The sequence below is a fragment of the Crocuta crocuta genome, unplaced genomic scaffold (genome assembly GCF_008692635.1).
Source record: "Crocuta crocuta isolate KB4526 unplaced genomic scaffold, BGI_CrCroc_1.0 scaffold131, whole genome shotgun sequence".
NCBI classification, from domain to species: Eukaryota; Metazoa; Chordata; class Mammalia; order Carnivora; family Hyaenidae; genus Crocuta; species Crocuta crocuta.
In genome coordinates, this window is record NW_027528977.1 from 3,693,872 (window position 1) to 3,706,954 (window position 13,083).

The 13,083-nt window shown below is 33.8% G+C and overlaps 1 long non-coding RNA gene across 2 annotated transcripts in view; it reads left to right on the top strand.

Annotated features, from left to right (window-relative positions):
* Positions 1 to 1,693: 1,693 nt before the first annotated feature.
* Positions 1,694 to 13,083, top strand: part of LOC144225868 (uncharacterized) — a 262,417-nt gene continuing 251,027 nt past the window's right edge. For both annotated transcript variants that reach the window (XR_013333446.1, XR_013333447.1), the window contains exon 1: positions 1,694 to 1,842. This is a non-coding gene — a long non-coding RNA (uncharacterized LOC144225868). The remainder of the gene's footprint in view (positions 1,843 to 13,083) is intronic.

Genomic DNA, 13,083 nt, shown 5'->3' on the forward strand with positions numbered 1-13,083 from the left:
ATCTTGAACTCAGTGGATTTGGGTCCCTAACTTCATCTTTAATTTTGCCCTACAACTGAATGTAATTGTGAGAGTGCAAACACATCAGATAAAAATTTTGCCCACACTCAAGACAAAGAGACTGCATAAAGCTAGAGGTCACTGGGGATTGCCTAAGATTTTAGACTACAACACTATGTAACAAAAAAAATTTACCTTTTCTTTTCATCAGTTCTACCCCAAAATAAATTGTATATTTTATCAATATGTAATCATGTTCCACTTTTCATTTGTATCAGAAAACCTGATTTAGACCAGCATTATCCCTGTGGGCTTTTTTTATGTTCCTTTTTATTTGCATATATTTGGCACACAAGGACTAAATCTAATATTTTTTAATGTGTCATATTATTTTAGATTTATTTATTCTAAATAACATATAGATTTATTTTGTCCCACCTTAGAATCTGTGTTGTCTGTCATAATTTGTTATGTTTTAATTTTTTAGTATCTTTGCTTTACTTCTCTAATGATTTTTATTTTCTTGCTATGTAATTAACACATATTTAAATCTGTATTTTGTCTCAGTGTAAAGGAAATAAAAACTTTCTAATATTATTCCTATAAATTACACTCTACACTTACCCAACTCGCTATACACACACTCAATAATACTCTCAGTGTTTCTCAAATTATCTGATTTCTAACTTATACTTGTTTTTTTTCAATTCCTGAATCCTTTATGTTGATTTGTTTCTCAGTTTACTGTAATTTTGAAATTCCATAGCACCCATTTTGACTTTGCCAATATGAAACAATCTTGTTATTGCATCTCTGAGTATGAATTTCAATTTAATTATTAAATCTTAAATCATTTGAAAATCTTTCATCTCTTCCCATTGTCTTTTAATTGCCCCTTATAGTTTTCAATTTTGTTTCTTTGTAGTAGTTTTTGTACTTTGTTGAGAATATATTTTCCTTGATAATAAACTTTTCCTAAAATAGTGAATTTTGAAATTCTGAATTTCTGCCACATCTCTTGTGATATTTTTATGGGCCTCATCCTGTAAGTAGGCAGTCTCCACACAAACTGTCTATTGGAAAGTGACATTCCAGATATGCCTCAACTTCCCTTCCTCATCATTCAAATGAAATCAAATCCTCTGTTCAACACTGCATCTCAAAAGAAGGCTAATTTTCATTGCCCCAGGCATGGTGCCATTCTTAGCACGGATTCAGTGTAGCTCAGTTTTCCTTCTGACGTGCTGGGCCTACAAACCCCCTTCCAACAGAGAGTCTCTCATGCAGTAAAGCACAACAGCCATAACAAATTGTCTTCTCCAACATTGCCATCAAGTGTCTCCCCCTCTTCTGGCTCTGAGAAAGTCCATTGTTGCTGAGAACAACTCATAATTAAATGTTGTGTTCCAAGTGTCTGACAATTTTCTGTCCGTCTTTTTCTGGACATCTCAAACTCTAATGAGATACAGATAGCCATTAATTGAGAGAGGTCAATTTTTTAATGTTTATTTTGAAGAAAGAGACAGAGAGAGAGAGAGAGAGTGAAAAAGGGAGGGCAGAGAGAGAGGTAGAACACTGACAGTGCAGAGCCCTATGTGGGGCTCAGTGTCACAAACCATGACATCATAATCTGAGCTGAAATCAAGAGTCAGGCACTAATTTACTAAACCACTCAGCCACCTGAAAAAGGGACCAATTTTTAGGCAACCAAAAAGCAGCACTTATAGCTAAATTTTTGTTATAGAAAGAAAGTGGGTCTTTAAAACAAAAGGCAGACACTGAAGGAGGCAACAATAACCAAAGCTACTCTTTTTTTGTGAGGCAAAGGCCAGGTTTCATCAGGTGAGATTTACTTTCCCTGGATTTATTTGTTCATTGATAGTTTGCTTCTTTGGCATAAAATCATTCCATTAGATTCATAATTATGACTAACTCCTCCCATAATGTGACAGTAGTTTAGCTGAATTATATTCAAATTGTTTGTTTCACTCCTCTTTCTCTCTTATGTGGATTTTAGTGATAAATTCAGAGAAGGAAAGTCTGTTTTTCAGGATTAAATTTAAGCCAGAGTAAACCAAATCATATTTTAATAGTCAAAATATTTAATTCCATAATAAGATGAACATTTTTATAAGACTCACAGTGCAACAATGAATGTTCATTGGGAATAGAAAATTGTTATTTACATTTGGAAGTGTGGACACTCTGCATGTTACCATAATAAATCAACACGACATCAAAACATTCTTTTTTTTTAATTTTTTTTTTTTTAATTTTTCAGAGAGAGAGGGACAGAGCATTAGTGGAGGAGGGGCAGAGAGAGAGGGAGACACAGAATCTGAAACAGGCTCCAGACTCTGAGCTGTCAGCAAGAGTCTGATATGGGGCTTGAACCCACCAACTGTGAGATCATGACCTGAGCCAAAGCTGGACAGTTAACCGACTGAGCCACCCAGGTGCCCCCAGAACATTCTTTCAAGTAAGTCTATCAGGGGCGCCTGGGTGGCTTAGTCGGTTAAGCGTCCAACTTTCGCTTAGGTTATGATCTCGCGGTTCGTGGGTTCGAGCCCCGCGTCGGGCTCTGTGCTGACTGCCAGCTCAGAGCCTGGAGCCTGTTTCAGTCTGTGACTCCCTCTCTCTCTGACCCTCCCCTGCTCATGCTGTCTCTCTCTCCTAGAAATAAATAAAAACATTAAAAAATTTTTTAAAAAAAGTCAGTCTATCAATAAATACTCTTTGTCTACCGTAGTAGGGAGACTGGGGGAAAAATGGGTATCAGAACTGTAAGGAATTTATCTTTGTAAAGACAGAGACAACATACACTGGAACATAAATTCTACACACCAGTTACCCACTTGGGCAGTTCAGGCCATAAGCACTAAAGAACTTCAGAAAAAGACAAAATCAATGTGGAGAACTCTTACTGGGTGAGGCAACCAAGAAATAACAACAAATCCAATTTGGATGGACTAAAGTACGAGAAATTCCACCCTGTCCCCCTTGAATAAACATGTGTGTCTCTGGTCTCACAGGGACAGACCCATCTATTAAAACTTTAAAGCCATTTGTGTGTATGTGTGTGTGTGTGTGTGTGTAAAGTGTATACGTACACATACACACAACATATGTATACTTTATAGCCCAAAGTGACAACATGAGAAATTAACTATGTAATTTTGATAACATAGTACAATGAACATGATTATTTAAGTTTAAATTAATTTTTGAATCACTAATAACATAGTGCGTTTGATCAAATTTGGGACTAATTGTATTTAAAAATTAATGTAACACCTACATTCATTCATGTCATGTGGTTCTGTTCAAAAGAAATTTCATAGTCTTCTGCCCTTCTCCCAGGAAGTTACCTTTGATAGGCTGCAGTTCATTTGGCAAAATTTCTATTGGATGATGACCCTAGCTGGTTGTCTTCCTTTTTTTTTTTTTTTTTNCCCAGGCGCCCCGCTGGTTGTCTTCCTTAAATTGATCATGTTCTAATATATTTATTTTGCTAAATTCTAAAGTAAGTATGTGGTAAATGGAAGAAAGCATTGAAGAAAATTAAAATATGCCAACATTCTCACATCCAAAGACAACTATTGTTTTCATTTGGTGTCTTTACCTTGCATAGTTGTCTCTCCTGATCTTCTTGGGTCATTTAAAATTTAAATGAAGATTTATAAAATAAAAATGTGATTTCATAGTATCCCTTAGATTTTAACTTTTTTAATGTTTATTTTTGAGGGAGAGAGAGTGAATGGGGGAGGGGCAGCAAGAAGGGGACAGAGGATCTGAAGCAGGCTCTGTGCCGACAGCAGAGAGCCCGAAGCAGGGCTCAAACTCATGAACTATGAGATCATGACCTGAGCTGAAGTCAGACACTCAACTGACTGAGTCACTTGGGCACCCCAAATTCAATTTCTTAATGCATGTTCCCTTTAATTGATAACAGTTGTCATTTGTGATAGCCATCTTACAAATGTATCCATCGTGCAAGCAAAATAACTTCAGGTGAAAAAAATTGCAGAATGCACATTTAACAAATTAAAACACTAAGAAACACTAAAAATTGCTTTTTCTTTGAACAAATTAATGTTGTGCTAACCACAAGACTATTTGATTATTTCAGTTCTGACAAAGAAACTTAGAAATTGTTACAATATTTTTATTTCTATAAACCTTATCAAGAATTTTGCTTCCTAGGAAATGCTACTTTTCCCTCTGCCACAGAGTTTCATCTCCTTAATACAGCCTCTGAAGGCTCTTTAGTTAATGTGTATCTGAAGTATCATTCTACTCACAATGAACTGTACTGAAAAGTATCATCAAGCCTTTAGCATTGAAAGAAATCAATCTAGTGATGGTAAATGGTCTGTGGTCTCACAAGGATAGACTCATCTGTTAAAACTTTAAAGCCATACAAATCAAATGTCCTTTTCTTTTGTAGAGTGCTTTATGTGGAATTAATGTATTTTAACCCACACAACACTAGCATTTTCTATTCTTGTGAGATGTACAGAAAATGCAATTCTTAAAGGTGCTGTGAAAGTAATCATTTCAATTTGATTCAGATTTTTTCACTGATTACGATGATCAGATGCTGAGACATTGATCAATGACCAAACAGTGGTTTGATTTGTTTTGTTGTTTTGTTACATTGCACAGCTACAATTAACTAGATGTGTGCCAGTAATTTGCAAAACCCTAATAACAGATTTGTTAGACCCTTAAATACAGTATTGACAATTAATTGTCTGCAATGATTTCAAAACAGCTGAATCATGTCTGAAGCTTCCCTGTACCACCTATAATAAAATAAAACCATACAAATATATAAACATTATATTGTTGAGACTGAAAGGACACAAAAGTGATTTTATTAAAACAATTTTTGTATTTTAAAATCGTGATCAAAGAGAACTCTAACTTCCCCAGTCTGCAGTAAAGTCTAAAATCATGTGGCTTTTCCCACCTACTCCTTAAGGACAAAAACACATATCAATTTTACATAGAAATGTTAAGACAAATTTACCAAAGTAAATGCATAGATTCTAAAAATTTGCTAGATGCAATATAGTTTTTCATTTTTATATACATAAACATTATTACAAGAGGCTTACATTTTCAAAACCATATTTAATAACTAAACCTTCAATTTTAATACAATAGTAATTACTTTGGAGCACAATGCCATAAAGGTAACAGAAACCCAGCAATCCTGAGAAGATTTTCTACGTGCCCAGAAAGCAAGTAAAGCCCAGAACAAGTGGTATAAAGCTTAAATTAAACTGAGGACTTTTGCCAAAGAGGGAACTTTTTACCAAGCTACTAAGGAAAATCATTTTACTAAAAAGAGTTATGTAATCTCCTCCCTTAGATATCAAAGATAAAGTTATTTACCTTGTTCCTCACATATCACTTTTAAAAAGAAAAATAAACCAGATATGCTTTTGGAAACTATTTATGGGATACTTTGTTTTTAAGAATCCCCTGAAAGATATGTAAAATGTGGGTGAACATAGTTCATAAATTTTCTAGGAAATAATATAATATTAGGGATAGTCCTTTAGGAAAACCCCTGGAATTCATCAGCATTAACAAGCTTTTCAGCAAACCAAGTAAATTCAGTAAAACCATTATACAAACATGAGAGTCTCCAAATATTTCTCTTTCCCCTTCTAAGCATAGATAAGTACTAGGACAGTTTTCTATACAATTCTCTCTCTCTCACACACACACATACACACACACACACACACACACACCTCACTCCCCTTTGCAATATGTTAGCTATTGTTTTAGGCCTTAAGAGTGCTAGTGTCTCTTTAGGAAACACTAGTAACTAAGAAAACAGCCCTCTAAAACTCCACAAAGGGCTGGGAGAAAAAAAAAAAGCACACACACACAAAAAGCCTCAGTCATAAATCTTAGAGCTGAACTCTTCTCCTCACATTGATTGCTTGAAAGCTAGAACACAATTTGTAGCACATCCCTAGCGGTAAAATCCTTGAATTATCACTCATACACTTATTTTTATTTTACCCGATTATTATTCAGAGCTGTGTTCACCCCTGACAGCTAATCTGATTTGATCCTGGCTAATGTTAACATGGAAGGAGTTTATCTGAATGAATAGGGGAGAATAGCTGAACTCCTCGGGTATCTAAGCTATGAATCTAAAAGATCCAGTCAATCAATTATGGAATACTCTGATGGTTAATACTAGATTGTTAAATTATTCTAATTTGTTGCTATAACCACCTCTTCCAATTTTGATAGTGAGGATAGATAGACAGATAGATACACAGACACATAGATGCATAGATGAGAAACTTGAAATAAAAAGAAGAAATGAAAACATAAACTGGTGATAAAGGAAAATCTCTGCCTATCAATAATTAGGACACACGGTGGTATCTATGTATAAGTAATCTGCCTTATATCATGTAAACCATAAAACATTTCAGAGTGAGGGAGTGGTTGTCCAGAACTAAAAATATTATGAGGCTATAATTATTTTACATTAGATTCCTTTTGCATTTTAATATAAATCAAAAGCATTTATTGTATAGGGCATTTTTAAAAGTTCGGGTAATAAAAGTGGTGATTCAAAACATTAAGCAGCATTTCTAGCCGCGCCTGTAGGTCATGTGGAATGTTAAATGCCAGCATGCCAACCAATCACAACCCAAGCTCTGAGTGGCTCTTAAGATTATATATAATGAATAACAGATTGCAGCTTGTGGCTTTATGCATGATTCTAAAATCTTTTTAAAATCTTTCTTTAAAACATTGCCATTAGAATTTCTCTGTTCAACTACAGCCATCTTGACATGGCAGTACCACATTATCACATAGTATATGGTTGTCCAAACTGTGATAAACTGCTCACCATGATCACAGAGCAATGACAACAGGAGAGTTTGTATTTTCTTTTCTGTGAGTTAATCACTAAAATATCCACATTCACAAAGAAATATGTCTTTCTCCCAAACTAAGTTGTTCATGTTTCCAAGTGTTTTTAAAAAACTTTTAATACTCAAAAGTACAAGGAAAAACAAAAAAGATCTAAAATCTCCCTGTCAGTGTATTCTCTACTCCCATGAAAGTGAGTGTAAAATTTACTCTGAAATAATAAATACTTGAACAAAATCAGACAATTGATTTGGCAGATATTCACTAATTTAACAAATATCTGTGCAGCACCTGTAATGGCTAGAAAATATTTTAGGTGTTGAAAAGGTAGGAATAAGTACATTGAACAAAGTCCTTATTCTCATGGTGCAGATACTTGTAGTGCCAAAAAAGCAAACTAAGCACAATTACACAAAAAAATGTTTACTGTTTTTAATATAGCATCAGATGTAAAGAAAAAACAGAATAGGTAGGGGAGGAGACAGACAGAGGGCTCCTGTATAAAGGGTGGTGAGAAAGAGGTGATATTTGAGCAGGAACTTAATGAAGTGGGGAAGGCAGACCGAGGAAGTCAGACTGGGGACATCACAGGAGAAACCATAAACAAATTCATGATCTAGAGGCGACCTTAGAGAATTATTCTTAACTTAAATATTACTTAAATATTAATACTTAAATATTAATGTGGAAATATAAATATATTTTTTAAACCTTCTAAGCTGTCTATTTATCAAATATGCAGCATCATTTTCACCATATTTGCATATGGGGAGTTATCACTCAGAAGGGGAAAAATAGCATGAATCTGATCACCATTGGAATTTTAGAGGAAGTAAACCACTAAGCAAAACACAAATGCTTACTTTTATGCAAAGATTAAGTGAAACAAAATATATTCTAAAGCACCGTAATATGAAGAAATATTAATTTCCCAATTAAATTACTTTCAATGGAAACGCTATAAAAGAAGAAAGTGGAAACAGAAACTTTCATATTCATTAGGAACTTTTATTAGGATGCATAAAATGTTCATGTGTTTGAATCCAGGAATTCTCATTCTAAGATCCTAGACTAAAAATATAATGGTTAAAACAGTAAATGCTTTATGATGGGCATTATTTTTCATACTAACAAAAGTCTATGACAATATAAGTGAAATGGCTAAGTAAATTATGGTGAAGCTATGTTTGCAATTATTCACCACCATTAATTATGGCATTTTCCAACACTCTAATTACCTTTAATTAACAACACTATAGTCCTAATCATAGGCAACAAAAATGTGTTACAGATAATATGTAACATAAGATTTCTACTGTTTAATACAAAAACCTGGCTAATTAGAGTGCACATTGGGGCACCTAGGTGGCTTAGTTGGTTTAGCATACAACTTTAACTCAAGTCATGATCTCCCTGTTCAGGAGCTCAGAGCTCAGGAGCCTGCTTTGGATTCTGTGTCTCCCTCTCTCATTCTGCCCCTTCCCCATTCATACACTGTCTCTGTTTCTCTTTCTCAAAAACAAATAAACATGAAAAATGCATATAGTATACAAAATATAACCAAAATGTGCAGAGATCTTTTTTACAAATTAAAGAAAACAATCAATAAATAAAATAAATGAACAAAGGTATAAATAATTTTAAAATAGAACTGCAAATATAAAAGGGTAAAGAAAACCATGCTTCCTTTAAAGTTTAGGGTGAGAGCAGAGCAAATATGATATATACATTTTCATTATATTGTGAAAAATTTAATAGTGCTGGTAGGGATGCAGAGACAATGGTCCTCTCATACAGTGTTGAAGGAAATGGAAAAAATAATCAGGAAATTTTTAGTAATATAATTTCAATGCACTTACTTTGATCTAAGCCACTTTATTTCTGGGTATCAGTCAGCATATCAGTGCAACAATATTAATTGCAAGTATTGTCTGATCATAAATAAAAGAGGAAAAGTACATTAAGTATATTCATATGTACTATGTAATATTCTGAAGCTGTTAAAAATATTAAGAATTATGTGTATCAATACAGATGAAGGCATGTAAAGTATTTTTAAGTTTTTATTTTAATTCCAGTTAACATACAGTGTTATATTAGTTTCTGACATACAATAAAGTGGTTCAACAATTCCATACATCCTCCGGTGTTTATCATGACAAGTGTACTCTTCAGTCCCCATTACCTATTCAACCCGTCCCCCCTGACTCCACTATAGTAACCATCAATCAATTTGTTCTCTATAATTAAGAGTATTTCTTGGTTTGTCTATCTCTCTCTTTCCCTCCTTTTTGCATTTATTTTTTGTTTCTTACATTCCACACATGAGTGAAATCGTATGGTATTTGTCTTTCTCTGACTGACTTATTTCATTTAGCATTATACTCTCTGGCTCCATCCATGTCATTGCAAATGGTAAGGCTTCATTCTTTTTTATGGCTGAATAATATTCCATTATATATAGATAACATATCTTCTTTATCTACTGATCTATCCCTGGTCACTTGGGCTGCTTACATAATTTGGCTATTGTAAATAATGCTGTGATAAATTTAGAAGTGCAAGTATCTCTTTGACTTAGTGGTTTTGTATCCTTTGGGTAAATACTCAGTAGTGCAATTATTGGATCATACATAAATTATACTTTTTTATTTATTGAGGAATCTATATACTGGTTTCCACATTGACTGTACCAATTTTCATTCCCACCAGCAGTACACAAGGATTCCTTTTTCTACACATCCTCACCAATACCTGTTGTTTCTTGTGTTTTTTATTTTTTTTTAGTTTCTTTTTATTTTCAAATTTTTATTCAAATTCCACTTAGTTAATCTGTGTTTTTGATTTTAGCCATCCTGACAGGTGTGAGGTGATATTTTATTTTAGTTTTGATTTAAATTTCCCTGGTGATCAATGATCACATTTTTTCATGTGTCTGTTGGCCATCTAAATGTCTTCTTTGAGAAATGTCTGTGCATGTCTTCTGCCCATTTTTTAACTGGATTATTTGTTTTTTGGGCATTGACTCTGATAAGTTCTTTATAGATTTTGAATACTGACCAATGAAATATGGCATTTGTAAATAACTTCCCCTATTCGGTAGGTTGCCTTTTGGTTTTGTTAATTGTTTCCTTCACTGTGCTAAAGTTTTTATTTCAATATATTCCCAATAGTTTATTTTTACTTTTGTCTCCCTTGCCTCAGAAGACCTATCTAGAAGAAAACTGCTACAGCTGATGTCAGAGAAGTTACTGCTTGTGTTCTCTTCTAGGATATTAATAATTTCAGGGTTTACATTTGGTCTTTCATCCATTTTGAATTTATTTTTGTTTATGGTGTAAGAAAGTGGTCCAGTTTCATTGTTTTACATGTTGCTGCCCAGTCCTCCCAACAGTATTTGTGTAAGAGATTGTCTTTTTCCCACTGGGTATTTTTTCCTGCTTTGTCAAAGATTAGTTGGCCACACATTTGTGGGTTCATTTCTGGCTTCTCTATTCTGTTCCATTGATCCATGTCTATTTTTGTGCCAGTACCATACTGTTTTGTTGACTACAGCCTTATAATATAACTTCAAGTCTGGAATTGTGATGTCTCCAGCTTTGCTTTCTTTTTTCAAGATTTTCTTAGATATATAGAGTTTTGTGGTTCCATGCAGATTTTAGAATTATTCTAGTTGTGTGAAAAATGCTTTTTGGCATTTGGGGATAGGGGCTGCTTTAAATCTGTAGATTGCTTTGGGTAGTATAGACATTTTAACAATTTTAATATTTTAACAATACTTGCTCTTCCAATCCATGAGCATGGACTGTCTTTCCATTTCTTTGTGTCCTCCTCCATTTCTTTCACCAGTGTTTTATAATTTTTACAGTATAAGTCTTTCACCTCTTTGGGTAGGTTTATTCCTAGGTATCTATTATTTTTGGTGCAGTTGTAAATGATACTGTATTCTTAAATTCTTTTGAAATTAAGATACCATACTATACATAGAAAATATGAAAGTCTCTACCAAAACAAATTGCTAGAGCTTATAAATGAATTCAGTGAAGTTGCAGGATACAAAATCAATGTACATAAATCTGTTGCATTTCTATATATCAATAATGAGCCACATATGATGTATTGTTTAGATGAAAAAAATTGAAAAGAAATATATTCCCATATTTGTAATATTAAAAATATTTTTTAATTGGAGGCAGAATATTTTTTAAGTGTATTTATTTATTTTGAGAGAGAGGATGAGTGGGAAGGGGCAGAGAGAGAGGGAGAGAAAGAATCACAAGCAGTCTCCACACTATCAGCGCAGAGCCTGATGCCAGGCTCGAACTCACAAATCATTGGATCATGACTTGAACCAAAATGAAGAGTCAGACATTAACCAACCAAGCCACCAGGCACCCCTTGGAGGTAAAGTATTAATCAGAATTCTCTAAGAGAGAAGACATAGGATAAGGAAAGATAAAGAACAGTAACACAAAGTGAGATAATTCATATGGCATAATTTTGATGAGTTATAAACTCTAAACCCTTAGCAATAGTAGTATTTTAAATTTATAAAAATTGAATATGCTAACTGACAATGTAGCAGGCATAAAGTAAAATACAATATTATGGGACTCCAAGAAAATCTTGTCTCTTATTTGTTAATATTTTAATTATTTCTGAAACAAATTAACATTTCTATTCAATAAACAAAATTAAGAAGGGAGGAAAATTAATGGCTTATTAGAAAATCTTATACTTTTGATTTTCTATGTATTGATATTGTGGTTTATTTTTAACTATATATTTGCATATTCTCCACCCATTTTGTAATTAGTATCCTATCTTTTACACTTAAAAATTAATAAATTTTAGGGGCACCTCGGTGGCTCAGTTGCTTCAGTGTCCAACTCTTGATTTTGCTCAAGTCATGATCTCACAGTTCATGGTATCAAGCACCACATCCAGTTATGCCTTGACAGCCTGGAACTTGCTTGGATTCTCTTTATCTCCCTCTCCCCTCTCTCAAAATAAATAAACATTTAAAAATTATTCAATTTTATAATTATAAGATGCAGGCTTTATTATATTAAAAATTTGGGTTAACCACAGAAACAATTTTGTCATGAGACTCTCCTGAGAAAATTTCCCAAAAAGATCTCAAAGCTCTCAAGAAAAAGTATCCCATAATTTATCCCATAGAATAATTTTGGGGATTGCATGTTAAAAAGGTGAAAAAACAGACATATCTAAACCTGAGATTTTTAAACATTACAGGTACCATCCCTATACAATTGTCAGGGATTGTTATAGCTGCCTCTTCCTCTCCTTCTCTTAGAATCCCCAAATAACCAAATAGGGGGAAATCTGACTGAAAGCTAGAAATAAGGACAGATTGCCTACACTTATATGCCCTGAGATCCAACTGTAAGACTAGAGTGGAGTATGACAAAAATATTAGCACAGATTTTTGTCAATTGACTAGAGAAACCTCAGTATCTTAGACAAAATTCCAGCTACAATCAATAATTTAGACAGAAGACATAATGGCACGGTCTAGCGGATAGATGGAGACTATACAACTTTAAATCTTTGTTTTTTGTTGTTTTTGTGTCCAAAACACAATATGTTCAATAACAGATTCAATAGAGAGCCCACATTTTTGCTGAGGTTACAACACATAGAAAGCTGAGAGTTACACAGTGCCTCTCAGCACAATGAGTTATGCCAGACTCAGGGAAGGCCACTAATATTGTTGCAAAACAAAAACAAAGCCTGGGGTGATCAAATCAAGTAATAAATCAGCAGAAATAACTGCCCAGGACAGAAATATTAAGTATGAACAGATGTAATACAATTCAGGGCAGTGTCCCAAATTGCTTGAAAAGTCCAGGAGCCCTCATTCCTAGAAGACTAGCTGTTGATTCACCTTACCGACAAGCAGGATCCTTCCACATTCACAATCATTGGTGATGTCATTCAGAGACAGCTCAAAAAAGAATCTTAATATTACATCGAAGATCCTATAACCAACAATCACTAAACACTGGAGTCAAAATAGTACTAAACAACAACATATTACAGAACCCAGACAAGAAAAATCGAGTTACTAATACAAACAGAAGACAACTCTAAGGATACTACAATTAATACTTCAGAATGATAAAAAAATATTTCCTTATGAAACAA